This window comes from Engystomops pustulosus, chromosome 4 (genome assembly GCF_040894005.1).
Source record: "Engystomops pustulosus chromosome 4, aEngPut4.maternal, whole genome shotgun sequence".
In the NCBI taxonomy this organism is placed as follows: domain Eukaryota; kingdom Metazoa; phylum Chordata; class Amphibia; order Anura; family Leptodactylidae; genus Engystomops; species Engystomops pustulosus.
Window position 1 is genome coordinate 15,608,191 of NC_092414.1, and position 27,872 is coordinate 15,636,062.

The window sequence follows — 27,872 nt, forward strand, 5'->3', positions numbered from 1 at the left end:
GGGTGCAGGTGATGCACCTTGACAACAAATCCTGCCAGTCTCCCGGGGGTATTGTCCTTAATTCACTCGCTCCTTACAGTACGTAACAATAGTAATCCAGCCACGTTTGGTAGAACTTTTTTAACCGTTGAGGCACTACAAGTACAAGAAGTATATCCTGCCTGTTAAGGAGTGCAGTCACTTGTAATCCTCCACACTGCGCTCCTTTTTTTTTTGGTCATATTCTAAAACCAGTTACATTTCCAACCTCTGACCACTAGATGTCGCACCATCACGTTCTTATTATCTTGGGGATAGTCACTGTGACACCAGCCTTAAAATGGAAGATTTTTAACCCCATCAGTGCAGAAATCACTAGAATAATAGCTTCTTAAAGGGATAGGAATTTAATGTTGTACTACTAAAGGGTAGTCAGGAGAGAATTTTTTTTTTTTTTTTTTTAAATTTTGATCTAATAGAGTTTTACGTAGGACTCTATTGTGGTCCTCTGTTAATCCTCCTGGACGAAAGTATGAAGAGTGTTTTGGTACCCCTTTTTCATACGGTGTATCTTTACACAGTCTAACATTAATAAAATGTCATTCCCTTTAAGGGATACACCCCTTTGACACCTATTTGTCAAGTTATTTTGCACTTTTCCAAGAGGAATTACTGAGGAAATTATTATTTTTTACTGAAAAATTGGGTATAACAATCATATTGTAAAAGGTTACAGTATTAGTTACGGGTTAGTACATAATTATTTTCTTAAAGGGGTTGTCAGTTGAAAGATGCTTATGCTTAGAAAAAGGGAGACCAATGGGGTAAGGGGGGGGGGGTTAAGCGCAGTTATCCTTAGAGCGATTATGAAGTCACCTCTATTGTTTGCAGATGCCGGCGCTGTGAAATCCCACATCTCTACCGACGTTGCGAAGCGATGGGGTCTCATGTGCTGTGTGGCCCCTATTAAGCCTCTTCGTGCATTGGGAACTGTGTAGGGAACCGCATCTGCACCTCATTACCTCATTTCGAGGGATACTCAATACTAGAGAAGGCAAAATGGCTGCCAAATTACTAGAGAGCCAGCCCGTAACCCGATCGGGAGGGATCTGTTTATAGCACAGCCATCTATAAAGCACTACTAGTATTTTTGGAGATTTTGACACTTCATGTTGTACCTATTAATATCCAGGGGCTTCTGGACTCACACCTGGCCCTCCATTTCTACACAATCAGGACTCTGTAGTATGACCGTGATTTTTGGGACTAAAAAGGTTGCATTATTCACCCATCCCACCAATATGGTGGTCCCCTCATATCGGTCATGTATCTGCATCGGCTCCTCTTAACGACTACTATTAGCTACGCATCAAAGTCAACCTCTCGGAATGTCCACCATTGTTCACCCATCCCACCAATATGGTGGTCCTCTCATATCGGTCATGTACCTACATTGGCTCCTCTTAACGACTACTATTAGCTACGCATCAAAGTCAACCTCTCGGAATGTCCACCATTGTTCACCCATCCCACCAATATGGTGGTCCTCTCATATCGGTCATGTACCTACATCGGCTCCTCTTAACGACTACTATTAGCTACGCATCCAAGTCAACCTCTCGGAATGTCTACCATTGTTCACCTACGTAAGTCGAAGCCTTAAAATTATCACCGTTGGTCACGTATTTTAGAAAACCCCCTCCAAAAGGCGACCATTTTGTTACATATCGAAGTCAATCCCTCAAAATGATCACGTAACTAAGTCTACATCATTGAGATTGTACTGACCGTCACAGTCAAGTGACCACTGATGTCAACATTTCTAAATTTACAAGTCGTGTATCTATGCCTATGTTGCTTAGATTTGGACAACTGTTGCTCGAAATGTCCACTATTATTAGTCACCTATCTAAGCCAATCCCTCAAAATGACCCCTATAGATCACGTATCTAAGACTTCCGTATTGTACCTACCACTCTCAAGTCCATGACACATAAATTACCTCTGTCGCTCAAATACCTATATCTTCCCCTCGAAAGATCAGACGTATCTAAATCTTCTCCTCGAAAGAATCGGTTTTGGTCATGGATCTAAGACGACTTTTCACAAATGATCACTCTTGGTCATGTATCCAAGTCAGTCCCACTATCAGTCATGTGTCTAAGCCAATCCCTTGAAATGACCCCTACGTCTTTAGAAATCAGTCATGAATCCAAATCTACTTCTCGAAATGATGAAAGGACACATATTTAAGACAAACCCTCAAAGTGACCTTTATCAGTCAGATATTTTTCGGTTGACCCCTTAAAATTACCACTATCGATCACATATCAAAGCCTATATCACTACATTGACTGTGAGAGTCAAGGCCATCGGGAATAAATGACCACTGTTCACGCATCTAAATCTAATCCTCGAAAGAATCTGTTGAGGTTGGGCATCTAAGACAACCAATCACAATTATCAGATTTAGTCAAACGGTTCAATCGTACCCCAGTCACATATGTAAGACAATCCCTCAAAGTGACCACTATCAGTTATATATTTCAGTTGACTCCCTCAAAATAAGCCACAATTGGTCATGAATCAAGGACAACCCCTTGAAGTGACCACTATCAGTCACACATGTAAGCCAGCCATTCCAAATGACCAATACAGGACATGTATTTTGGTCAAACCCTTTGAAGTGACCACTGTCAGTCATATATTTCATTTGCCCCCCCCCCCTCAAAATAAACAAATGGGCGTGAATCAAGGACAACCCCTTCAAGTGACTACTATCAGTCAACACATGTATGCCAAACCTTCCAAATGACCATTATAGGTCACATATTTAGGTCAATCCATTTGAAGTGACCACTGTCAGTCATATATTTTATTTGCCCTCCTCAAAATAACCACAATTGATCATGAAAGGAAAGCATGTTGAAGTCACCACTATCAGTCACACGTGTTAGCCAATCATTCCAAAATGACCACTATCGAACACATATTTGGGTCAACCCTTTGAAGTGACCTCTGCCATTCATATATTTCAGTTGACCCCTCGAAAATAACCACAAATGATCATGAATTCAGAACAACCCCTTGAAGCAACCACTATCAGTCACATATGTAAGCCAACCCTTCAACATGACCACTATCGGTGATGTATTTAGGTCAACCCTTTGAAGTTACCATTTCCAATGACGTATGGAAGCTTGACCTTTCGAGATCAGTCGGGCACATATTTCAAATAGACCACCTTGAAATCACCACAATTAGTCGGACACATATTTCAACGGACCACCTCAAAATGACCACAATTGGTCACTCTCACAAATCAATACCAGCTAGATCTACCATCAAATACTTGAATGGGGTTAACAAGAACCCAGCCCCTCGAAGTTCTCAGACTGTACGTCAGCAGGGATAGGAAGATACCTGTGTCCACCCCCGTCACACAAATCGGTCGTATATATTTTGGATTATAAGAGGCGGGTAAACGGTCTGTGGTCGCTCCCCCACCGCCCCTACCCCTCTGCCCTCCGATGACAGTGTGAGGACGGGCGCCGCGCATGTGGTACACCACACAAATCTCCATTCCAGATCAATTGGTAACACTATTAACGAGGTTGATGGATTGAAGAGCTCCAGAAGAACGAGCCATTCCCCGGGGACTGACCACCCAACCACAAGGTCATTGTTCATCCCCGGCTTCTCCATGTCAGCTACCTGCAAAGTTCCATTAGGATGGAACCAATTGGAGGATCAGACAACGTTAATGGTCTCTCCTCGGACTAATCCTGGGTTTATTCTGTGGTTCTGTAAATTCCTGTGCGGTGCAGCCGGCATACCAGGAGGAGAAATCACTCACTGTATTTGGGGGGGGGGGGGGTTATAACCTTCCTGACACCCGGGCTGTATACTGAAGAAATCCAGCTCAGATGTTTGCTGCTGTGGCTGCAAGGTCTATGGCTGCTCAAACAGAAGAGCTTGGTTCCTTAAAGGGGTTTTCCATCATTTATACAGTAAAATCAATGTAAAGGGAATCCACACTGCAGACAGTGTTAGGTATTGTCTAGAAAGATGTGTAACCATACCATTGTGTATGCAGTTAGTAGAAGCAGGACTGTGATTTATGGATTTAGATTCCAGGATTGTTGTAGGGGTTTGTCCTCACACTGCTGTGCTCTCTGCAACTAGTGTTTGGCATTGTCCCTGGAGATCTATGTAATCACACCTTTGTGTATGCTGTTAGTAGCAGCAGGACTGTGATATATGGATTTATATTTCAGGATTGTTGCTGGGTTTACCCTCACACTGCTGTGCTCTCTGCAACCAGTGTTAGGTATTAACCCTGGAGATCTATGTAATCACACCTTTGTGTATGCTGTTAGTAGCAGCAGGACTGTGATATATGGATTTGTATTTTTAGGATTGTTGTGGGGCGTGTCCTCACACTGCTGTGCTCTCTGCAACCAGTGTTGAGGAAATTATTATTTAACTGAAAATCTGAGTATTGGGTATAACAATCATATCGGGCAAAGGTTACGGTATTAGTTACAGGTTAGTATTTAATTATTTTCTTAAAGGGGTTGTCAGTTGAAAGATGCTTATACTTTAAGGAGTTATCCTTAAAGTGATAATGAAGTCACATCTATTGTTTCCAGATGGTGGCGCTGTACAATCCCACATCCCTATATATTATACTTCAGGATTGTTGTGGGGCATCTCCTCACACTTCTGTGCTCTCTTCAGCCACTGCTAGGTAATGTCCCTGGAGAGATGTGCAATCATAGTAGCAGCAGGACTGTGAAATATGGATTTATATTCCAGGAATGTAGTGGGGGGAATGTCCTCACACTGCTTTACTCTGTGCTCTCTGCAGCCTGTGTTAAGTATTGTAACACGGAGAACTAAGAGCACAGCAGTGTGAGCAACTTGGAAAAGCTGGAATTCTGGGTAATAAATCAAAGGTACATTCTGCTAGTTACATTGCTATCCTTTTATTTATAGTGTGTGCCAAGCCTGTATGACAAGTGTCGGTGTTGAAGTATCAACCATTCAGATGGCAGCTTTACTTTTTTGGAGATTCTGATTGGTTGAAACTTCAACACTGAGAATTTTTGATTTTAACAGTTCTTTGATCCAGTAGGAAGAGAGCGGAGTCTACAACGTTGCAATATACGATAAATGGAGTTCCCCTTTAAATCGCGCCAAGAGGTCGAAATTTTTTTTCGAGTGTCATTATCAATGTCTCATTACATTTCCGTCAATCATTTCCAGACCGAGCAAATGAGGAAGTCAGAATAATTACAATGTAAACAGAACTCGGAGCAGATGAAGGATTAATCATTATCTCTGTATACGGCATTAATCCCTCAGAAATAATCTGTCCGTACAGTTTTGGTTAATCATTACCAGCTCTGTCCTTTGTATCCATGTCCGGGACACTGGACAATGTCAGGTGGTGAGTCTGCCACACATGACTAGCACTAAGGTCCTGAAACCCATCTTCCTCCCTTCTTAAAGATAGCGGTGTCCAAAGGACCTGTTGACCTTCTGGATATGTTCAGTATCCTCCTCAGTCACCAACCAATCCATATAGTGTAATAAAGAACATTGTGGACAGAGAGGAGGGAGATGCAGCTGCAGATTCTGTACGCTGAATGCTGTGAGAGGGGGGTGGGAGCTGAAGTTGGGAAATATTGGACTATTTCAGAAATTCTGGAATATCTCAGACTATGCATAGATCTTAGGATCACCCTAATAGAAGTAATTATTAGACAGGGGAGAGGGGGATGCAGCTGCAACTTCTATATGTGTCTATGAGACTGCATGCTGTGAGAGGGGAGAGGGAGCAGACATGGAGAGATAGTAGTTCATCTTAGACTGTGTATAGATGTTTGGGTCACCAAACAATCCATTTAGTGTAGTGCAAAGAATGAATAGAAAGGCAGACAGGAAACGGAGCTGATACAATTTGTTTCTCTGTGACTGCATGCTAAGAGAGGGGAGAGAGAGAGCAGAATATGGTTTAATGCACACTTTGCATAAGTATTTTGGTCAACTAACTATCGACCTTGTGTAATACTGTAAATAGCGGAGGGTGATGCAGCTGCAGATACTATGTGTCTGTGAGACCGCATGCTGTGACAGGGAGAGGTAGCAGAAGTCAGGAAATATTTTATTGTTTCATAAATTTTTGGGAATATCTACTAATATGCATAGATTTTAGGATCTGCAAACCCTAAGAGAAGTAATTATTAGATAGGGAAGAGGGGGGTGCAGCTGCAAATTCTACGTGTTTGTGAGACTGAATGCTGTGGGAGGGGGAGAGAGCACAAGTGTAGAGACTGAAATTTTAAAACAGATTAATATTATGCTGTACATTGGTGGTTGGGTCATCTAACAATACAACTAGTGTAGTACAGTGAGGGAGAAGAGGGGGATGCAGCTGCAGATTATATATGAGTCTGTGAGACTGAATGCTGTGAGAGGAGGAGAGAGCAAAAGTGTAGAGACTGAATTATTAAAACCGTTTTATATCACACTGTACATTGGTGGTTAGGTCACCTAACAATTCATCTGATTAAATAGAGTGAGGGAGAAGAGGGGGATGCAGCTGCAGATTATATATGAGTCTGTGAGACTGAATGCTGTGAATGGAGGAGAGAGCAAAAGTGTAGAGACTGAATTATTAAAACCATATTATATCACACTGTACATAGGTGGTTGGGTCACCTAACAATACATCTAATGTAATAGAGTGAGGGAGAAGAGGGGGATGCAGCTGCAGATTATATAATGTGTATGTGAGATTGCATGCCGTGAGAGGGGAGAGAGAGCAAAAGTGGTTTATTAAAATCGGATTAGACTATAGAATTTTTTTGTAACCATACACATGCTTTAACCTCAATGAAGAGTTAAACAGAAACCAGTAAGAGGGGAGGAAGGAAATCACATGTACCTTCTCACAATGTCGTGTAAGGTCAGCACCGAGATATCTGGAAATCCCCGGAGTTGCCAATCTGCAAGATAATAATGAAAAATGTTAGGTTTACTTATCTAAATAACAATGTGAATCTTTCAATATCTAAATATACTGTTAGGTGATATATGTAGAAAATATAGTCCCTACAAAGGCCTGGCACCAAACTGGGTCCTAGGTCTCTACCTATAGTAAAGTGGTGCTTTGCGTTAGACTCTACTTGATATCGACAACTTGAAGACTCTTGACAATGTACTAAATACAAAGTGATCTCCAATGATCGGCTGTAGTAGCTTGGAAGAGTTCAATATTCCTATAGTGCCCCCACGGGGGAGATTGTGAATTACACTGAAAAGTCCTCCAGAGCAAGAAAGCCTATTTAAAACCAATGTATACTCCAATCAGAACATGCGGATACCAAACAAAGGCCCACCCCATAATAATTACAGATAAAAGACTGTTAGAGGACCCCTTTTCTTAGTTTATGTAACATTTAAGGTAATTTCTTAGCAGTTTTTACTATGCAGTGTAGGAATTGGTCCCAGAGCGATGTCTAGTTCTGATTAGAAGAACTTTTTACTCCAGGATAGTAGCTGGATATGTGCGACGCTCTTTGCGCTAAGCTGCTTTCCAGTCTCTAACACTCTGCTCTGAATAACTACTGTAGTAGTCAGTCCAGAAGCTTGCTACAGCTTTCACTCAGAGTAGCGGCAAGGTGAACTGAGATCTCACCGCCCAGCAGTACGAGGACACATCCCACCAGGGACAATACTTAAAACTGGATGCAGAGAGCACAGAGTACAGCAGTGTGAGGATAGACCCTTAGAACAGTTCTGAAATATGAATTCACAGTCCTGCTGCTACTAACAACACACAAAGGTATGCTTACACATCTCTCCTATGCCATTACTGGCTGGTGTATTCTATGGTCAAAACTGCCAATAAATGTGCTTTAATCCTAATTAGGCAACTCTTAAATTTTGGAAAAGCTCAACGACCACACGTTTAACAGCTGTAATGTTGGCCATATTGGTTGTCTCTTAACTTTCACCGAAAGTTCCTATGGAGGACAAAGTTGGGGGTGGGGCAGATGATGTTTAATGTACACCTCCACCTCATTCCCCATGTAGTAGCCTGATTAAATCTGGGGAACACAGGGACCGGGTCGTAACTTTTATAGCCGGTCCTGTCGTAAGAGCAGCCACATGTTGACTGATATTCATTAGAACTGGCACTGTACTGTACGCCCTGGCACCACGCCACAGCTGTCCACCACAGACATAAAACATGAAGGATATCCTGGCCTGTAAATACGTGACCGTCGCTATGTCTGTATACAATTACATGGAAGGAACAAAGACTGTGAGAAGAAAAGGAAGCAAATGCCGAAAAGCCATCTATATAACAAATACAAGGAACATATTTTGGGCTTGGACAATCTAGTGTGGTAATGTTCTGGGCATTAAAACGTGTGTCTAGAATCTAGACCTCTGAGAGACTTGACCTCTGTTTTTAGAATGATAAGGTTTGATGTTTATGGTTCTAGAACCATGGCGCAATACCATATTAAAATCTAGAATGACACCTGAGGACCCTATAACAATGGACACCATCACTCGATAATGTAGAAGGATCTAGAACATTGGAGCACTGTTAGCAACCATGATTATAATAATAAAAAAAGATGGCTGAGTATCTAGAATGTTCACTGATACCTGAAAATCTAAGATATTGATCACTTGATGATCTAGAACAATTGGGCATTGATGCTTTTGAGGATCAGGAACAATGGAGCACTGTCAGATAGCAAACCACAACAATGGACCACTCTTGAAAATCTCAACGATGCACTGAGGTCTTAAGGATCTAGAACACTGTTACACTAGAACAATAATCTGGCAGTTAACGATTTACGAAAAAATGGAGAACTGATGAAGAATCTAGAACAAGATGAAAACCATCTGAAAAAGATGGTTGAGGTGTATTAGGGGCCACATTGGTATCACCAAGTTTTCACATATCTAATAAACAGCCTCAGCAAGATAGGTTTTTCCATGTGTAGTTTGTGGGACTGAGCTGCAGTACCTTCTATACCTTGGACCTTAGCCACAGCGTAACAAAGAGCGGAATTAATTCATGAAAAGGAACCGTCTACATGCCAGTATATTCTCCATCTGATTGGCTTCTATGTGGGCTGCCTCCAGAAACACCATAGGACTACATGTTCCTCAAAGTGGTTCTTATTAAGGAGTCTTCAGATCACCAGAGGAAATTCCAGTCATGACACATGAGGATCTAGAATTGTGTTCACAAAATAATGGCTCCATATCTACAAAACTGGAAGATGCTTACTGGATGTTCTAGTTACTCAACATGTTGGGGAAGATCAAAAGTACTAATACTTGTTTCAACAGAATCTAGAACAATTAAGAACCTTTGTTTTCTTTTGTTCTAGAATAATCCGTACTTTCATATGAATCTAGAACAGGAAACATCATCATTTGAGGATCAGGAACAATGGAGAACCAACACTCCAGGCCATTGGGCCTTTGTTATTTATGGTTCCAGAATAAGGAGACAGTACAGTACATATGATCTATAAAAAATATGTAATGACAGCTGGGAGTCTAGAACAAGGGCACACTGGTGATCTAAAAAATCTGAGCACTAACTATTACAGATCAAGAAAAACAGAGCAGTGATGGCTGAGAATCTTGATCGATGACAAACTGGGGACAATGAAGAGCTTGATGATCTGGTAGAACAACTGAGCACGGAAATCTAAAATGGTGCGTGACAATCTGAAAACAATGGTAACATAGGGTTTATGAATCTCGAACAATTGGGCACTGGTGGTCTGGAATCTAGAACAACGATGCATTGATATTTGAAGATCAAGGAGCACTGCCAGCTTATTGTCTGGAACAAGGGTACACAAATACTTGAGAACCAAGTACCATGGTGCTTTGCGAAACGTGAGATAACACTTGAGGATCCAGTCCGACAGAATTGTGGCACACGCACCAAGTTAAAGGTGCACCAAATAAAGTTGGTGCACTCTGTCAAGGCATGAAGGTCTGTTGAGGCAGATTCATGAAGAACGGGCGCTACAAATCATGAATCTGGCGCCCCCTGCACTACATACAAGTAACTGCACATAGTACACACTGCACTGTTTTTAGTAGATGTGGCCCATTGTGTTTTGCAGGTTCTTCTTTAACGGTATCTGTTTTCCAAGGAATGTGTGGAGGGGTGAGGGGGGGGGGGGGTCAGACCTTTTCCAGATCAGGTTACTTGTCAGGGTGATAGCAGGATTAACAATTCAGTTTTAGAAAGAAACTAAAGCTCTTAACCCCAGAGTATCCCTAGTGACCGTCCAAGCTCAGGTCAGCTCCCATAAGTCAGGAAGAGAAGGGGCTCTTCAGCTTCACGAGTCACGACCGAGGCAGAGTGTACAGAAAATGTAAGGTGACCCGCGAAAGGGGATTAGTGGCCGATCCTAAATAGCTGTTTTAACAGATGACCGTGTGGAAGGTTACGTGTATGCTTTACAACGCCGCCAATTAGCATGTCTCTGCAGGGGGGCACCTGTTATAAGGATCTAGAGATTGTACACTTGGCCAACGCAATAACTGGCACTGGGTGTAATGCATGGGACATCGGTAAGATCTATTCATCCTCATAATATCCTCAAAACAATCACCTAATCCGGAATCTTCAACTGAACAATAGTGTTCTTAAAGGGGATGTTTCAAAAATAACAAGCTATGCTCAGTTTACAAGATCAGGGAGTCTTCAGGATAAGAGGGGTCAACCTTGGTGAATAATTCACAGTCTATGGCAGTGATGGCGAACCTTATTGAGACAGAGTGCTCAGACTACAACCAGAACCCACACATTTATCACAAAGTGCCAATATAAGCAGTAATTTATCCTAACCTACCAGCCTCCTAAGGACACTAATACAATTGAAAGCAGGAGGACAAATCCAGACTATCACTGTAGCTACTCTCCAGGGACCCGCAGTACAGGAAAAGTTGTGTGGCCAGCAGGAGGACCTTCAAAGATATTCTGGTCCTCTCCGCACCTTCTCGCTTTTCCTTCAGTCCCAGGCTGCCAAGAGATTTTAGGTGCCAGGGATCTAAAGTTATGGCTCCTATTTTCCAGGATGTATCTAATACATGCTTGGCCACTGAAGTGCCACCCTGTGAGGACATATGAGATACTTCTGTGGCGATTAAAGGGTTAAATAGCACTGATATTAGTCAATCTTGACTTGTGTGGAACTGCAGTTGAGTCCTGTCTGGGGAACTTTGTGCTGAGCTTGAGTGCCCACAGAGAGCACTCTGAGTGCCACCTCTGGCACCCGTGCCATAGGTTCGCCACCACTGGTCTATGGGATTGGGATGAGCACTGTTCTTGACTATGAAAGTCTGTCCATGATTAGCTCTCTATGTAAATGGAGACATAGATGGTTGAAAGGTTTGGATTCTGAGACGACAAAAATCTAAAAGCCATCCATTTTCATACCCAACCATCCTTGTGTTAGAGGAGTATGTCTTTTATCCCCTGAAAATAGAGCACAAAGACCTTTAAAGAATTGACGGCCTATCGACAGATCAGTGGTATCTAAATGTTGACACCTTCTGACCATGCATAGTCCGGTCAAGTGATTAGGATGGTGCAGCTATTTTGAAGTCCTGGAAAATCTTCTCCGGATGAAGAAGTTCTCATGCTAAGAAGAAGCTTTGGGTTCGCGTTGCTCACAGTCCATGTCGTAAAAGTAACTAGTAGTTTACTAGTTTTTATGAATGGTTAGAAGATTACGACCAAGGTTCAAGATGTCATCGAGTCCATAGATAAGAAGGACGTACACATTTGAAATGTCTGTTGAGTTACATTGAAACTGACCAACCTTATAATGTGAATGAGGTATTAAGGTTTTCAGGCCGATGGTGAACGTCTACCAATAAACTTTGCGCTAAGAGTTATCCACCAGCAGCTTCTGCTATTTATACAGTCCACGTCTCTACATGAGTCTGCGATTCCCGTTGACTCGTTTATCATGGCCTGTCAAGCCACTGGCCGGTACTTGCCATCTGGCACAACAGTTCTAGCCTCTGCCTGCCTCATTCTTCGCGTGTACGGCATATAATGTACCGTGCAGGACGGAGCATGGCCAACTGTAGACAGGGAGGAATGTAGACTGGTACGCGAGCTGTTTAAAATGGGAAACAGTGGCTCTGGGCAAGAAGCGAGGGCGACAGGTGGACGTATATATTGGGAAACGGTATAAGTGAGACTAGTGTTATATTTATGAGGCTGCTGGCAGTCGCGCTATGTTGGATGGGGATTTTGAAGATGAGCAGACAGGATAACCTCACAGTGACCCTCAGGATGGCTTCAATCCATGATATGAGAAGGACAAGAACTGGTGCTGATTGCATACAGTCCAAAGGTCAACCAGCTACGGGAGAGGATGAGATATTAAAGTTACCTGCACTTACACCTGTTAATTTTAGGTAGTTTCCCTAAAAAGGCCTTAAAATGTCACATAAACTCTGTCTGTCTTGCCTCTGGGGGTGACTTGGGCTGAGTTGCAGTACTAGACATAGTGGGGGTCATTTACTAAGGGCCCGATTCGCGCTTTCCCGACATGTTACCCGAATATTTCCGATTTGCAACGATTTTCCCTGTATTGCCCTGGGATTTTGGCGATTTGCGCCAAAATCCGTACGCACGCGACATAAATCGGGGGCGTGGCCAAACGAAAACCCGACGGATTCGGAAAAACCGCCGCATTTAAAAAAAAAAATGTGTCGCGAAAATTGCACTTAGGAATAGGCCGGTGAATTTCAGGGCATTCCAGCGGGCCTCGGGGAACTTCAGCGCAGCAGCGCCACCTGGTGGACGGCGGAGGAACTGCCTTAGTGAATCCCGGCCGGACCCGAATCCACCACAGAGAACACGCCGCTGGGTCGCGAATGGGCCGGGTAAGTAAATCTGCTCCAGTATTTCTGTTGTCCATGTTACACTGCAGATTGATCAGAAAAATTTTGGTAAATTTGTAATTTCATGTGCCAAAAAAAATTAATCTAGTAGCACAGAGAAATCTTTACAGGGACATTCCCCCCCATCCCAACTGGTAACAATTTTTCATAAATTTCCAGAAGGAATGAAAAAAAAAAACTTCACTACATAGAGCTATGTGTCGGGAAAGGTCAAAGATCAGACGTTATACTATGTCTAGGGGGAAAGATGACAAGAGGTCTAGCTATTCATTCGCGGGATTCTTTAGCCAGACATCTCAGTCGAATTCCCCGCTCTTTAGACAAGCACTTGACCTCCTCCATCAAGATGGTAAATAGATTTTATACTTGTGGTTGATCAAAGTAAGAGGGGCTCCGGGCTGGTGAAGGGTTTTGGGATTTGCAGCGAGAGCAAGGATGATAAAGGTACAAGTGCATGGCAAACAGTTTCACATAGTTCATGAACTTGACTTCAATGGGAACAGTCTCCACTTTGGGATCACTGAGGGCACCAGGTGTCTTTATAGATCCCCTACAGGAGAACCTCATCAGATGCAACTAAAGTAAAATACACGCATAGAGGACTACGGTATATACACCCCTCTCTGACCACTAGGACTTGTTGCCTTTATATATTGCTTCTCCATAGGACAAACGTCTGATCAAGTCATCGGAACGTCCCAAGAGAGACCTCAAGCCCAACTGAGCTAATTGGAATTCTGGCATGGACCATCTACAAATGAATGTAATATACAAAGAACCCCCCACCAATGTAAGAATGATAACCTACAAATAAATCCCAAAATGCTACTTCAAGTCATTGTTAATTTATGTAGAAAAAAAATGGTTAAATAAGGGTTATATTCTGACCTTCCTCCAAACTCCTTTAATTCGTCATTGAGGTTCCGGATGCCTCTTGCCTCTTTCTGGATTTATGGTTGTTCTGCTTTCATCCCTGGAAGAAGGAATATTGTTGTGGTGCTCTTCTCGGCCTACAGGTGAAGAAAATGTAAGGTCAGTGAAGAAACATCAGCCATAATGAAGTAAAAAAATAGAAAAAAAGAATAATAATCATAATATTGCTAATAATCTGGAACTTTTTTAACTTTTTTCTTTCCTACTGAACCAGTCTCAAGAGCAATCTGCTCATCTCTATCAGAAAAGAAGTCCACGTTGTCAATTTTTAGAAAAAGGAAGGTCCCCCTTTAAGTAGCCAGGAATGACTTGGCCAGCTCCTCGAATCAGATTTGTTGCCATGCAGATTTCCAGTTACCCAGCATCCCCCGAGCTTCGAAAAACGAATAAAGTGGATTGTCACGTCGGAGTCACTTAATGGGAAAGGCTTCGCCTGAGAAGGCACAAGACGTTGTTATCTCCTGTGACAAGGCTGTTGGCGAACTGAAGACTTTGCGGCTAATTTGACTAATCTATCATCTTCGTGTTTTCTTTTACGTCCCCTTTGTTCCCGGACGGATCGTGATGTCATCCCCAGTCAGTTATGAAATGCATAATGAAGAAGACGCGTTACATAAGCGGGGAGGAAGAAAGCCTCTAAGTGTCATTAAAGGGAAGGCAGCGGGAGACATCGCCTTTATTAAGTCCATCGCTGCGTGGCCATATATGAGGCCAATCACGAAGACATTAGGACGGAACCAAACCGGGGGGGGAGGGACACACGTGTTCCCGAGTGTCTAATCGCCAGGCAAACTTTGCTATAGTGGTGCGGGCTGTGCAAATTTTCTCCAGCGAGTTAATTTCAAGTCTTACGGCCCCCGTGTCTCTTTCTCACTGACAAGCGCCTCCAGCGAGCTCAGCCTCAAAGAACACTAAATCTTTTTCAGAATGTATTTATAGAATTCCATAAATCTTGCACGCACCTTCCAGCAGCTGTAGGGAGAGCTAGAGCCTAGAACCAGGCTACGAGGGTGTCTTTGTTTTAGTATCCCAACACTCCAGTCCCCCCCCCCCCCCCGGACATCTTTTCTAGAGACTCTGAGAATGTATATGGTGTCTTCCTATGTGTGATAAATTATAATGCCGATCCCGTTGCATGCATGGACAACGTTAGGGCAACCAAGGGCATTTCAGTGAAGGGTGGCAAGAACCTTCCCACCGCAGTATCAGGAAGTCGCAAGAATAGGATGGGGGGTGTCATAAAGCAGTGAAAGCGGATGTGTAATGGGTATAAAGCTCTGAATGAGTTAAAAATTGAGAAGATGTCACTTATCCCTAGCTGGTCTCTACTTTCAGGTCCCACACAGGAAGTGACCACTGCACGAGGGGCTCACCTCAGCCAGTGATTGGCTGAATACCACTTCCTGTTTAAAGACAGGAACCAGGAAGTAGACACCACTGAAGGACCTAGGAACCATCGGTTCCAGGAGTAACAAACAATCGTTGAGGTGATTATTAATTATTTCGTTGTTTTAACCCGTTATGAACTATTTCGAAAAAAAAAAAAAACTCCCCGTGCAACAACATTTTAGAAACCGCATTGCATGGGGTGAATCACCAACATAATCTAATCTACTTCATAATTCAGATTGTTCAATGTACCTTCTAAAGGGATTCACAACAAGAATAAGTCTACGCCCAAACAATGCAAGGGTCTGAACATAGATGATCATAGATGGTCCAACGCTCTACAGAACGAGAGAGACGGAACGATCTCCCACTCCAAAAATGAAATCTCAACCAATAAGAATAATGGGGCAGATAAGACGTGGCAGTCGACTATATTACATAAGAGACAACCTAAGGAAAGGTTGGGATGTCCTACGGCTGTGGCCTCACCAGGTGGTGCTTGATGCCGTGTTAGGAAGTCTACCCCAGGCTAATAAGGATTAATCGTTGGTTGTTGGCCATCGGCTGGATGACAGCTGTTGTCTTCTGTGTTCAGTCACGTTGTGACCAAGCAGAAGGCTCATTTATAATATCGACACCAAGAAACCAAGAACTGTGAAAATCTATGTGTGAAACTTGAGGACAATCTGTCACCCGTTTGCCGATGATATCCCCAGTCCATAACGGGAAGACCACAACCGCAACAACAACAAAAAATTGGGCCGCGGTCTATCAGTGCTCCTATCCAAAACCTACTGAAATGTATTGTAAGAAGCTTAGGGTGAGTTTCCTCCTATCGGGAAGAAGAAGGACCATAGACCGTATTGGGGTCCTTACATGAATATCCTGAATATTTTTTTTTTTGTTTTAACCTCCCAACAACATAGCTGATGTGATTCCGGCTGTGCCCTTCATCAATTTGGTGTTCGTTTTATTAAAATCCACCCACCTGTTCGAAAGATATGGTTTCTATATGAGTTAGAGTAAATTAGCCAAGGGGGCGGGAACCTTTAGCTTTCTTATAATATAAGCAAATTCACATATAAAATTTCGGGGACCATATCTTTTGGATGGGTGGATGGAATTCAACCAAACGCCAAATTGATCAGGGGGTGTGCAGGAGGTGTGCAGACTGCCTTGGGCCTTGGGCTGTATGAATATTATCGCCCCTACAAGCCTGAAATCACTTCCTGTGGTACTACAATCAAGTACAATCAAGCAGCTATACCTGTTTTCATTCTGTGGTTTCAGCACATTTGGAGGACCTGCAAAAGTCCTGAAATGGCTGTTCCATATGGTTCTAGAATTAAGCTTCTTGGGGAACAGAGGATACATTCTGCCTGCTTTCAATCTGTGGTTTCAGGACCTTTGTAGGACCTGCACAGGTCCTGAAATGGCTGTTCCATATGGTTCTAGAATCAAACTTCTTGGGGAACAGAGGATGCGTTTTGACTGCTTTCAATCTGCGGTTTTAGGACCTTTGGAGGACCTGCAAAGGTCCTGAAATGTCTGTTCTGTACATGCATATTGCGAGCAGGAACAGATGTATAAAGATTTCATGCGCGAAAGTCCTTCTCAGTATAAAATTTGGTGAGTGGTGTGGTTGGCCATGGGCTCGGGCCACGGGCTACCGCCCAAACCTCCTATATTATAGTCCACTATTGGAGTTGTGTTTTTCAGCATTTTGTACTTGGTGACTGATCTCTTTTAATCAGCATAGCAAAAAAATCTCAAAATCTCGCCCTTCGGAACATTATATCAAATGATGGAGATTATATATGAAGGATTGTCTATAACACGAATACCGATAGAAGCTAATTCCCACTAAAATAATGAAATTACTAGAATTACAGGGAAATTTTGTTCTCCCGAAAACGAGGCCTATTTCTACAGACTGGTCAGACGTACTAAAAAAAATTTCGACTCGGTTCACAAATTTACTTTTGAATATTGTGTTATATTTAACTGTTTATGCAGATTAAAAGGATTAAAATTAGCATAAATATATTTCTGTTCCGATTCGATTAACATTTTTAGAATTTTTTTTTAAATGTACATATAGAGAGACAGGTAGATATATAGGTAGATAGAGATATACAGGCGCTCCCCTACTTAAGGACACTCGACTTACAGACGACCCCTAGTTACAGACGGACCCCTCTGTGACCTCTAGTGAAGCTCTCTGGATGTTACTATAGTCCCAGACTGCAATGATCAGCTGTAAGGTGTCTGTAATGAAGCTTTATTCATAATCCTTGGTCCCGAATCCCAAAAATTTCGAAGCTCCAATTGTCAGTGGGCAAAAAAAATTTTTTGTCTGGATCTACAATGATAAAATATACAGTTTTCGACTTACATACAAATTCAACTTAAGTACAAACCTCTGGAACCTATATCTTATATACTGCCTGGATATGAAATACATAGAAGAGAAAGAGACAGAAATGTGCCAAAAAATTATGTCAATTATTATCTGGATGCAACTTTTTTCAAAAGTAAAAAAAAAATTCGAGTTTTTATATAATTTTTTGAACTTTTAGACTATTTAATATATTTTTTTAACTAGTATAAAAAATTGCTATATAATACAATTAAGTTATTTTTTGCCTCAAAGGCAGATACCATACGCCGTGCGCAATGACCTTGGTAGCACCTTGGCCAAAAATGACGAAAAAAACCCCAAAAAACATCATAAATATAAAATTTAATAATAAAATATCATTCAGAAACTGACTGAATTCCGACACAATTGCGATTCCAAATTTTTTTGTTGCCGGATAGAAATAGAATACGCTCCAGCTTTAACCCCTTGTGTGCTCGGAGAGAGAGAGAGGATTGCACGGAGCTGCTTGTTTGTGGGCGAGCCGGGTCACGGCTGCCAGTATCGGAGCCAGAGAACAGTTAATGGCACTGCCCCAAGGTCAGCGTGTCGAAAGCAGACATTGGTTTCTATCCAAAAGTCTGTAAGCTTTTTTTTTTTTTTTTTTTTTTTTTCCGCCTCTAAGTAGTCAGTCAGCAACAATCGTCCGGTCGAAATAAAACAGGAAGATTTTTTTTGCATCGGAGCCTGTTTACTTTCTACCGGGATCGTGCATGCTGCGCACAGGCTGCAGAAGTCCGGGTTAAAAACAAAAAAACAAAAAAAATAAGGAAAAAAAAAAAGCCGGAACTCAAATCCAATCGACAAAATGGCGGATGAGTAGCGGCAGACATTTTGTTGCTGCCTCACTTTGGCGGATTGGCAGAGATTCACAAAAAACGATAAGACACGCCGGGTCGAGTTTTAACTGTCCCCGTGCCAAGGGTAACTTTTCACGGTGTTACTGGTATTAAGGAACTACGATAATAGCTGCGTGTTGGCTGTGGAGGGTTTTTAAAAAAAAAAAATTAACTCTCTCGATACAACGGAGGAAGAAACTTGATGTCGGGAAACTTCCCGGCTTGAGTTAACCCCTTAACAGCCATTACATGGGCTGAGAGCTCATAACTGTAACAATCGCCGGATGTATCATTATCACAGATACATAAAATATCATAATAACAGTAATACGTTTGATTAGAATTAATGTAATTAATGAATTGTTTAGAGATATTAACTTTAACTCTTTTATGACAACCACTCATCTCTTACCGGGATTTGAACCGGCGCAAATCCGATGTATGACACAGGTTCGAAACCTCTGACTGGTGAAATGTCAGTTAATATGGAAAATAAAAATGATATATAATATTGTATCTATATTATCTATATCTATATAAAATATATTTTTTATTTTTTATTTTTTTTAGTATTTTTTTATTTATTTCTGGATGGATCCATTCCAGATAACCCAAATTTAGCTGAACATTAATATATAAATATAAATATAATATGTATATATAATATATTAAATATATACATATTTATATATACAGTATATATATATATATATATATATATATATATATATATATATATATATATATATATATATATATTATATATATTTGAATTTAGTAGCAAAAATAATATACTAATCAATTTATTTATGAAAATCTTTAAAAATATTGAAAAAAACTGTATTAAAAAAAAAAAAAAAAATCACTGACCAAAACTGTACACATTGAAAAGCACCAGTTTACTCACCCAATTTTCCACAGAACTCAAAATATGCAAACTAAAAAATTTTTTTTGAACATAGAAAAAAAATGACTGTAAAAATGAAATATTTCTAAAAAAAATATAATAAAAAAAAATCATAAATAATAAATGTAAATGCTAAATGTGACAAAAATAAGGAAAAATAATATTATAATTAAATAAAGGAATAAAATCAAATATAAAAAATGTAGATGCTAATTGTGACAAAAATAAGGGAAATTAATTGAATTGGGCAGAGTCCAGCGAACAAAAAACAAACAAACCGTAACACCGAGACGTACGCAAAAAATGTACTCTAGTCACCTAAGGGTTAAAAAGTCAACACTGCAAGGACTGGGCATGTCCGCTTTATCGGGTATGTCTTATCTGATGTCTCGAAAGAACATTTTAACCCCTTGCTGCACCTGGCAAAGCAGAAAGACTGAGCTAAGGTTTGGAATTGACGCAGCTATTACATCGATCTGAAGGCGCGGAGGTAATGGCGAGATGCGGGTCTCCGTGTAGGTGGCGCTAGCGATGAAGAATGGACTAGTAACCCGGTTCTATGTGGAGTCACATAAGGCTTACTGAATGAATAGACCATCTGTGTATTAAAAAAAAGTAAGACTTAGTTTTTATCTGTTCCTATATGTTACAATGTAAGTGGCGGAATGTGGGCGGGGAATTCCACAGGCAAAACTAGTTGCTAATGCAGAAGGATGGATGATTGGGAAACGTAGCGTTAAGGACTGGACAATGTTCTTCGTGGCCAGGATTCCTTAAATAGTCTACACCGTGTTGTACCTTACAGGGCCCTAGGGGGCAGAATGTGACAGACATGGGCATGAAGTAGGGATATTAAAGGGGTATTCCAGGAATATGATCATCTGATAGAAGGAGTGGAGTTTGTATCTCCTAGGTGAACATGCTCGCCAACTCCTTTCATCTCTATAAGAGAGCCACATTCCATACTGACTGGACTGAATAATGGAATATCCCTTTAAGGGAAATCCTCCATGAAAATCCATCCTGATAAACCAGGGACATAACTCATAGATCCAGGCACCGGGACTGTGATAATCTTCTTATATTTCTTATCCATGGCCTCCTTTCTTCTAAAATTAAATGTTGAGATTATGCTAATGAGCATGAGGGGCTCCTGGGAGTGTTATCAGAGCCCCCCCCTCCGCATGCTACAGCTTCACAGGCTATTAGACTGTCTCCCCCTGCTCCATCCCTATGCCTGATGTTATCTCAGATGTAATCACCCAGTGGGAGTGGGAAGTGCTCCTGCAAAATCTGCAACATGGAGGGGCTCTGGTAACAACCCCTGGAGCCTTTCTGCCTCATTAGCATAATTTTAAAAGTTGATTTTAGAAGGAAGAAAGCTATAGATAACAAATATAAGAAGATTATCACAGTTGCGATGTCCGGATCTATGAGCAATGTCCCTGGTTTATCATGATGGATTTTGATGGAAGATTTCTTTTAAAGGGAATTTAGCAGGACCTCCCAACAACTAAAAAGGGCATCGTATAGGGCAATTTTAACCAAATCTGGAATTTATAGGAAAATTCTATTTAAAATTTTCATGCAAATTAGGTGCTCAGTGCACTGGAGGCGGGGCCATTCCAGCTGGTGCACCGATTTTCTCCTTCCTATGCCTTATTTCTGTGGGTGATGTCAGTAAATGTGCAAAGGAACAGCATTATGTAATGATGGGCAACATAAACGACTAAAAAACAAGTGCATCAGCAGTTACGGCCCCGCCCCCTGTGCACTTAGAAGCTAATTTGCACATCAGTAAAGATGGTAATATTTTTTTTGGTGGGAGGAGTATGTAATAATGTTATCAAATTGAAATACATTTTTTTTAAATTTCTAAAATGTAAAGCCCCGCCCTTGCTCTTGCCCTCTATGCAAATCAGTATAAACCACTCCCCCTAATTTTACTTTGTCTCTCTTTTAACGTTCTTTATTGCATTACTAAGTAACATTATCAGATACTATAAAATGACAAACTCCTGCTGTGTAGGGAGCGTGTGGACACATTTTTTGGGTTCTGGGCCCCCCCCTTTATACTGGATTGGGGTGCACAGGCCCTGTGACTCTACCCCAGAGACCAGGTTGTAAGTACCTAGAGGCGGTTTCTATTTTTTTCTCTCTCTCGTAAAGAGCGGCTGAACATTTGCAGCGCACCTGGGATATTTCCATGACATAGCCGCCGACATGCGGAGAAGATTAACCCCTCGTAGACCAACCAATGCAGCGAGAGCCAAAAACTTGCTTTTTCTTTCGCCCGCAGGTTTCTGGTGACATTTCATCCTACAATAATTACACTTTGTGATCATAAACGAAACTCATAAATCATATGACGAATCATAAACTGGGCTGTCCTATCACATTACTGCTGGGTTACCATTGCCTTAAAGGGATTGTCCATCTGTAAGAAAGAGGGTGATGGTTGCAGTCCCAGGCATGACCTGTAAACAAGAGTGGCACTGTTTGTGAAAGGCTGTATCTATGTTATTATAATCCTTACATTTAAAGGGGTTTTTTTAACTTCTATCCAGGATCGGTGATAGGTTTTTGGTGGGGGTCTTGACTACTGACCATGGAGGGGGGGTCCTTGTTTAATTCCTAGTCTATGGTACTGCTGAACTGTAAAGTGCAGCAATTAAAGGGGTTGGACGAGAACTATAATTGATCATTTCTGATCCCTTCTGCCTCTAGTGGCCTGAAGCTGTAAGTACAGCAGCAACTCCCATTCACTTCCATAGGAGCAGACTATTTGAAGTCGGCCACACCACTGATCAGATACTCATGCCTGATTTTGGACAATCCCTTTTACTATCTCAGGTAATCCCATTAAGGTTGAATTGAATGGATGCATGCATGTCAACTATGGAGCTATGGTGGGACACATGATTAAGGATCATTCTAAGGATTGTAAGGGACCCTTACCAATCAGACAGTTATCGCCTTTCAAGTGTGTCATGATATAAAGGAATTGACTAGAATAGAAAAATATGGCTGCCTTCTTCTAAAAACAGCCCACTGCTTACTCCCACCTGCCCACTGGCAGGGGTGCATCAGCCATGAAGCGAGTTGAGTCTCATGCCTCAGGCGGCACCACCTTGAGCAAGATGGGGGGCAGCATCAGGATTGCGGTCACCTGTTACAAAGCAGGACCTGCAATGTAAAAATAGTGTTTCTTCTCACCAGACGTCAGCAAGGGTGTGAGACACTGTATGGAGAACCCACATAATAAAAAAATAGCCTGATATATTACTACTGGATGGGATGGAGGGGGCGCTGTTCTCCGGCAGCAGAGAGTTTAGGTTCACTCCTGCCCACAGGTCATGTTTGGTAGTGCTCTTCTTCCTCATTGATGTTAATGTAGCTGAGTTGCAATACCAGACACAACCTATGGGCATGGGTGGCGCTATTTCTAGAAGGCCGCCTTGTATTTGTAACCCTGGACAGCCCCTTTAATTGTACATGAAACTGTTAATATTTTCACCGGTTTGATAAGAAAAAAAGTTTCGTCAGAATCCAAAAATTCCACTTATCTGAAGGACTCTGCACACAAGTCCTTGTGGTTTGAGACTTGCGGCCTCTGCACAGGATATAGAAGGGTTCCTGTCTCTCCATCAGGGTCGGGCCAGTAAGAAGAAGTAACGTGCAGAACGGAGGCCGGCTGCAGTGCATGCTGGGTGCACAATGGCTTTTCACTTCGTACAAAGTCGTCACAAAGTTGCTCCGTCCCTTTTGTGCTTTCAGAGGGGAAACGGTTGACTACATGGGTTTTGGGGAACCACACACAAGCAGATAATAGAGCCCGGAATATACAGACATAACGACATTGCAAAATCTAAGCCAAAGAGTCAATGATTTCGGCAGATTTTGTGATTGGAAGATCAGAGTAGGGTCGTTGGCGAAACGGGTATGCGAAACTTTGGGAATTTCGACTGTAGACTTATCGGGCAGGGCATCAATGAGGATCTAACATATGGGATAGAAGGACTTGGGCAAGTGGGGGCATTTGGGCATTTCCCATCCATTTTTGTGTAGTATAGGTCATCAATATCAGATTAGTGGGTATCCGAGTTTTTGTGCCTCGCCCCATCAGAGGATCCTCTGTTACATGCGCAAAAATCCAAACCTGTAAGAGGCCACTGACTATAATGTGCTGTTTATGGTTCTGTATAGGGAAGACGCATCTTCTGAACCACCTTAAAATGCTGCCCCAGCTGGTGGTCTGGTCTTCTCTCACTGGATATGTTCTGATGGATAGAAGCTTTATCTAAAGGTGCCGGGTCCAAATCAAAACCTGTATCAGCCCCCAACCCCTCTAACTCTAATGTTCTGTTCTTTTCTCTACATGTGGAAGAGACAACTATGGGCCCCATAAGTGCCCTGGGCCAGAGTGCGAATGCAACTTCTACCGCTCATATTCTACCTGCTGGTCCAGTCCTCCCCTCCCAGTGGGGATCCTTTGGGTCTCTGGTGCATGGAAGTAAATCCAAAGGCGCCAGATCCAAATCAAAACCTGTACCAAGCCCCCAACTACAATGTGCCATTTATAGTTCTGTTCTCTTTGTAGGGAAGAGGTAAGTTATAGACCCCATAAGGCTGCTGGGCCAGAGTGCAACTAATATTCTGCACCACCTCAAATGATACCCCCCGTTGGTGGGTCGGTCTACCCTTTCCAACTCTACATTCAACTCCAGGAAAATAGCGGACTGGGTTTGGGCTTCAGCTACATGACCCGGATATATTACCAAATTGCTGGCTAAATTGACGCCCCTAAATTGGGTCCCCTGGCCAATCATAGCCATGGCTAGTTGCTTGGCGGTGTCAATTTGCCGGATTGGTTGTTCAGCCACAAGTCCGTCAATATGTCTGGGTCGCGAGGCCGAACACAAACCACAAATCGGAACGCAACCATCGGGTCAACCAATGTTGCTCCCATTGATTTTAGATTTCTAACCTAAGCTTACTAGATAGGCTCTTTCAATCAAGAGTTGACGGCAACCTAAGATGGCCCCGAGACGTGATGATCTACGAGGCAGTACCTGCCCAATGACCAACGTTGTGATCTCGTAGTCTTAGCAGGACCTGAAATCCTTCATCATCGAAACCCCCCTCCCATTGTTTGTATTATTTAGCATTTACGGCATGCAAAACAATCGGAATAAGTTTATGTTGGCCCGGGTTATTTTTTAAGGTAGCTCAGCTCTTCTCCAGTGTCAACCAGTGTTGATCCCATTGATTATAGATTTATAACCTAAGCCTATCAAACAACCCCTTTCAATCAAGAGATGACGCCAACCTAAGATGGGCCCGAGACGTGATGATCTACGAGGCAGTACCTGCCCAATGACCAACGTTGTGATCTCATAGACCTATAGTCTTAGCAGGACCTGAAATCCTTCATCATCGAAACCCCCCCCCCCTCCCATTGTTTATATTATTTAGCATTTACGGCATGTGAAACAATCGGAATAAGTTTATGTTGGCGCCGGTTATTTTTTAAGGTCACTGAGTTTTGCCGTAGGAGGAAACCAGGTCTCACGGGCGACCAGGAACGGCTAAGAAAGTTTTTGTTTTTATCTAGATTAAGTATCTCTCTGCTCCGAATGTAAATATAAAAGCTATATTCTGCAGCAGAGGTTATCGAGTGATCTGTGTAGAAAGGGGACAAACAAGCTATTTATACTGGAAGACGGAAGAACATGTTTATATCTGCCGTTCAGCAGTCGCAGCAAAAACTATGCAAATCCCCTTTGTCCTTAAACAACCCCTGGTGTGGCTGCAAGAGGCACCGCGAGCGGCACAGTGTCAGAGTTAATGAATAGCTGCGTACTGCGCTCCGGGCTGGAGCTGGGAATATCTGATCAGAAACTGCTCGTCTTACAGTCTATAGGGGGTCCAGGGACGGCTGTCTAGAAGATCCTTTAGACCCTTCCGCAGAGTGTAATCTGCTAACATACTGGAATGCAAAGAAGGTTTAGATAAACTTTTTGTATCAGTTCTTCTATTTGTGAAAGTTATATTGGTCATATCCTGGGAATGTGATGGACACGCAAACAGTTGTAGGGAGTCACTGTTGTGGACAGTATATTTGAGTAATGTCCCAGTTATGGTGACTATTTTTGAGTATCGCCCCCTGTCGTAGAGGTCATATTTGAATACAACCCCCCCACCATCTTGTTGTGGTGATTTTGAGTATTTTTAAGTATTTTTAGTATTACATTCAGTTGACACACCTTGAACATCATCTCATTAAGACCTGTATTTTTTTTTAGAAACATCCCCCTCCCTGTTGTGTTAGGTATTTTTGAATACCTTGCCCCTGTTGAGGCCAGTATTTTGGAGTACCTCTGCATGCTGTGTCTAGCATTTTGGAGTACCACCCTTTTGTTGACGTTATTTTTTGGAAACTCCTCACACTTTCCACTGGGTAGTGTCCAGTATTTGAGTCCTCACCCATCGTCGTGGGTATCTTTGAATACTGCCCTCTGTTGTGTCCAATATTTCGGAGTACCACACCCTGTTGTGCCCAGCATTTTGGAATACCTCCCTCTCTTGTGCCCAATAGTTTGTTGCATCCAGTATTTTAAAAGTATCTACCCCTGTTGTGGGCGGTATTTTGGAGTAGCCCCCCCTGTTGTGGCCAGTATTTTGCAGTATCAGCCCCAGTTGTGGTTAGTATTTTGGTGAACTGCACAATATTGTGGCAATTATTTTGGAGTACCTCCCTTTGTTGTGGGCAGTGTTTTAGAGTACATCCACCTGTTCAGGCCATTATTTTCGAGAAAACCCTCCGATTTTTCCTTTTGATAGTGTCCAGTATTTAGAGTATATATAGGCTCCACCCATTGTAGTGGGTATTTTTCAATACTGCCCTCTGTTTTGTGCAATAATTTGAAGTACCACTCACTGTTGTGGCCAAAATTTCAAAATACTGCCCCCTGTAGTCAGATAGCAGAACATTGGATGTTATAATGTTTCTGGTAAACCAAGCGACATGTACAATTATAAAAAAATATTAGCATGTTGCTAATTTCAGGTGGTGACTCCTCTACAACCTGGCGCCAACAGACGTGGCGGTCAACTCCGTGAACCCAACCGATGCTCATACAAATGAACCAAATCAATAACATCGGAGACAATGAGGCACAATGAGAGGCTTTTACAAAACCTTTAACACCCCCACCAGTACATATGTTGTCTTGCAAAGTCATTAGCATATTTTAGCATAACTTTTCAGGGAACTGGAGAAATGTGTGCCCTGTGGTTGAGAGAAGTTTCTGTGCAAGATGCAGAAGGTAAATGCAATATGTAAACACTCGAGTCTAACCCATAATCAAAAAATGGGTGCAATTTCAAAAAGGTGGGGCAGATGTACATAAAATCGATTTTTATTTTTTTTTTACATTTTTTCATTTTCAATTTAATTTTTTATAATTTTTTTAATTAAATTTGCAATTTTTTACATTGTGTTATGCATAAACCATACTAAATACCTACATAGCATTGTACTTTGTTCACACCACCCTCCTTCAGTTTTACTTCTACGTTTATCAGAAGATCAGCAAAAGGAACCCAAAAGGGTCATAATGGACACCAATTGTTGTCCATCATGAGGTGCATTTGGTCTTCATTGGGATTTTCGACACTCCTGTGGTCCTGTTTAACTAATGGAGACTCATGATGAACTTAGTCTTAGCTGGGCACTCATTAGACCTACAGTATATCACAAGATCCTCCAACGGCCCAACACAATGATGGGTCCCAGCAAAAGACAACTTGAGGGCAAATAGAGACCTTCTTGGTCCAATAGAACCCCAAACATTGCATTCAGCCAACAGCTATTCTTCCTGATCCCCCTCAACACACTCATGGGGACTCATGATGAACCTAGTCTTAGCTGGGCACTCATTAGACCTATATCAGAAGATCCTCCAACGGCCCAACACAATGATGGGTCCAAGCGAAAGACAACTTGAGGGCAACTAGAGACCTCCTTGGTCCAATGGAACCCTAGACATTGCATTCAGCTGACAGCTATTTTTCCTGATCCCCCTAAACCCATTCACACTTGGTTGGTTCTGAATAAGAAGAGGGTAACTTCAGGAGGTCTTCAAGATCTGGCCATGGAAACCCAAGTTCAGCCAAGGTCATCACAAGGAGATTGAAAAACCACTACCACCAAGAGCCCCAAAGCAAATTATGGGATTCCCTTAGCTGTTGGCACCAGCATAGCCCTGGGGCACCTTGTTGCCGCTCTCTTACATCATCATTAGTGTTAAATACAACAGAAGAACCTTTGTCGACCACAGGGAGAGGAATAGATGAAATTTACTGGAAAAGCAGATCAGCCTTAATAATCAGATTTTTTTTCTCGTAAATCACAGGATTA

At 42.1% G+C, this 27,872-nt stretch overlaps 2 long non-coding RNA genes across 5 annotated transcripts in view; one reads left to right on the forward strand and one right to left on the reverse strand.

The window, feature by feature from the left end:
- The window catches only part of LOC140126154 (uncharacterized), a 73,790-nt gene that overhangs the window by 25,897 nt on the left and 20,021 nt on the right, over positions 1-27,872 (forward strand). Inside the window, exons 3-4 of one of the 2 annotated variants that reach the window (XR_011854771.1) lie at positions 15,232-15,383; positions 15,524-16,173. This is a non-coding gene — a long non-coding RNA (uncharacterized lncRNA). Of the gene's footprint in view, positions 1-15,231; positions 15,384-15,523; positions 16,174-27,872 lie in introns of those variants that run through there. The other variant, XR_011854772.1, reaches the window with a different exon arrangement.
- LOC140126153 (uncharacterized) overlaps positions 1-27,872 on the reverse strand; it is a 70,488-nt gene that overhangs the window by 2,652 nt on the left and 39,964 nt on the right. For all 3 annotated transcript variants that reach the window (XR_011854769.1, XR_011854770.1, XR_011854768.1), the window contains 2 exons: positions 13,852-13,973; positions 6,932-6,992 (listed from right to left, as the gene is read on the reverse strand). This is a non-coding gene — a long non-coding RNA (uncharacterized lncRNA). The remainder of the gene's footprint in view (positions 1-6,931; positions 6,993-13,851; positions 13,974-27,872) is intronic.